Raw genomic sequence first — 3,146 nt, 5'->3', positions numbered from 1 at the left:
CTTGCTTGTGGCCTATTGAGAAACATTTTGTTACGTAATGTTTGAAAGAATTGCATTTTAATTAGTTTGCATCTACCTATGAGCATAGTTAACATTATTAGTTAACAAGTTATTAATTGAATTAGGTATTATAAGTAGCAAAACATTTACTATGTTAAAATGTAATAATTTAATATAATATATATATAAAGGACTTTTATGAGAAGTACTTCCTGAGGTGAAAGGTCATGTGTGGTGAGGGAGTATCTACTGAGCAAACTGTAAGTTTCTACATGTGTTTGTCTAAATATATATGTTTTTAATTTTAATTGTGAAATGGCAGTGATGCCAACATTGGTGTTGATGATTTCTTTGACATGAGATCATGTCAGCATGCTAGTAGCTAGTAGCTATTAGGTGTAAGACATCAACAAAATAGCAGCCTATGGTAAAGCATACATATTCAATCCTACGCCTATACAGTTAGCATGACCTTGTATAAAATGAGAAAGAATATAATGAATATTGCACAGTAGGTGTAATATATTATTGATGAGATTAATTTTCAACAAGAAAAAAAACAGATGGCAATGTCACTGCAATTATAGAACAACCCAATTGTGTTTTTAACATAAATACTTCATATTTTACTTAATATCTTAGTGTGTATGTGGGTTATTGATTGTTACAAGAAAATAAGAAAAATAGCTATTAATATGTGATTGTTGTAAATCAAACAGAGAACTTTTGCAACTATCAAAAAACTGGGGAAAGCCATAACATACTAAGGTTAGAGAACTGTATAGCATTTGAAAGGTTTTTGGTTGGTGGTTGTGCAGTGTTCTCATTAAGTTATGAAAACTTGGTCTGGTAACTTAAAATTAAGCAGGTTCAAATCCAGCCTGGCACCTTAGGTTACTTGTGCTAGATACCCATTGTTTTGTTGTTTTTAATTTTGAAGATGTGTGTGTTTTTTTATTACATTATATCCATCAGGGTGCTGTTTGTAACTGGTGTAGAATTCAGTGGTTTATACCATAGAAAACACTGCAAGTTTCTGCAAGGACTTTTCTGTTTGTGAGAACCAAAACAAAAGTCGTATTTTTAACATGTCAATAGTAAGTTATTATTTGATACCAATCAATTATTATTAAGAGAGCAATCTTCTTTTCTCTTGGGATCAGTTTGATGTTGCCAGAAGTGATGACTTTCGATTCAGCCAGTGAGAGTGTTATTAACTCAGTAATCTGACCGATTGATAACGCATGAGATTGATGCAGGCCAATTTGCAAATCGGTTCTATTGATTCATTAAAAACAACCACTTTAAAGAACAATTTAAACTTGTGAATCTGACAGTCATTAGCTCTGTGGCATCAGATAGATTGTAGAAATCCAAATTATAGCTTCTGCAGTATATGTGGTGTGTATTTGTATGAGATCTAATGCAAGTCTTATTTTGCAGCTGCCTATGTTTGGCTAAAAGATTTATTCTTTTTTTTTTTTTTTTCAGTTCAAGAGCATGTAAAGATACTGAATTTCTACTATGTTTTCATAGCTTTTTATAGATATTAAAATGTGTCTGTCTTGAAAGTCGCAGTCTTTTTTTGTATAGAGGATATGTTTCCATTTCTAAGGAGACAGAGACAGATGATGTGTTAAGGGAAGCCCCTGGGAATGAGACATCAACAATATGCTGAAACACGAAAAGCTTTGCTTGTTTTAAAGGATTACAAACTACTGCCTCGTGTTAACTCTATTTTATGTGGTTGTAACAATGCCATGAATCTAATATTGAGCTCATTTTGTAAAAATGCATCTCTTGAAGCTGTGTCATGGTAACTTGCCATTATGACTCATTGGGCGTTCACACTTTGATTACCAAGTTTCTGTGCTGTTGGTTGCTTTTGTTCATACTCTACTGCTAAATCTAAAGTTATCAGGCGGTGGATCACTATCTGCGCTCCGATTTTGCAATCTATGCATGGAGAGCAGTCACTATTGTTCATGTTGTCTCAGATTTCCAGCTCTCACAAAAAAATTTATATTAAGAAACGTTAGCACTTATGTGCTTAATGTGGAGTGAGAAAGTCAGAAGTTGTGTCCCAAATGACACACTATGCACTTATATTATGCACTATGTACGCTACTGTGTTGTGCATGACCTTTATAGTATTATTTTGTCATTTGGCTTCAGAGTTCAGGAAAGCTACAACAGTTGAGTGTATTAAAGGGCCAGTCACACTACACTTCCATTAATATACATGGGAATTTGGACAGGAAACACAAGCTCATGCGAATTTTGCTGCATTCAGAAGTTCAAGTTTGGTGAACTTTGACCTGCGAATCACATGAACACGTGTGACCAGTAGAAGTTTGGCATGACCTTTAAGCTGAATTAAAAGAAAGTTAACTTTAAATCTGCAAAATTGCTGCGTTGCTGTAAAGTGGAGTAGATTGCATCTTTTTACATTTTGAAAGTACTATATGTTAAATAATGTTTTTTTTTTTAAAGACGCTACAGAAAATGGTGTCATATTACAACTGTTACAGAGTTCGTAGAAATTTTGCATGCTCAAAGTCTAGTGTGAATGACTTATGTGTCTAGCATTACACACATCATTTGTTTAGTTAATTAAAGAGCAAATTAGACGATTTTCAACAAGCTTGGTGTTGTTACATTGCTGGTAGTATAAGTATGTGTATTATTTATTTGTCAGTAAAATTCTGCGGAATGACATAAAATGCATCATCAGGTGGACTTTTGACAGCTTCAGGGCTTTTGTGAAAACTTGTGAATTCTTCAGCATTTTTGTATCCCCAATCACAGATCAGGCCCAGTGCATTATGGGTATAGACGTTTCAGAATCAGAATCAGAATGAGCTTTATTGCCAAGTATGTTTACACATACGAGGAATTTGTTTTTGTGACAGAAGCTTCCTCAGTGTAACAGAATGACAGTGACAGAACAAAAAAACACAGATAATAAAAAATAAAAAAAAATAAAAAATAGAACAAGTAAAATATACTAATAAAAATATACAAATCGACAATTGTATGTACAGGTATATAACAATAGACAGTTGTATGTACAGGTATATTATGTGCAAATTGAAATGTAGACTGAGTATGTGTGTTAGATAAATAAGTGTATGAGTGAATAAATA

The 3,146-nt window shown here is 33.1% G+C and overlaps 1 long non-coding RNA gene across 1 annotated transcript in view; it reads left to right on the top strand.

Moving 5' to 3' along the window:
- Positions 1 to 219: 219 nt before the first annotated feature.
- LOC107697866 (uncharacterized) overlaps positions 220 to 3,146 on the top strand; it is a 62,721-nt gene continuing 59,794 nt past the window's right edge. Inside the window, exon 1 of the long non-coding RNA XR_001635267.1 lies at positions 220 to 260. This is a non-coding gene — a long non-coding RNA (uncharacterized LOC107697866). The remainder of the gene's footprint in view (positions 261 to 3,146) is intronic.

This window comes from Sinocyclocheilus anshuiensis, unplaced genomic scaffold (assembly GCF_001515605.1).
Source record: "Sinocyclocheilus anshuiensis isolate Anshui unplaced genomic scaffold, SAMN03320099.WGS_v1.1 scaffold78, whole genome shotgun sequence".
Lineage (NCBI taxonomy): Eukaryota > Metazoa > Chordata > Actinopteri > Cypriniformes > Cyprinidae > Sinocyclocheilus > Sinocyclocheilus anshuiensis.
Note: the sequence above shows the minus strand (reverse complement) of the source record. Positions and strands in the feature narration are given on the sequence as shown.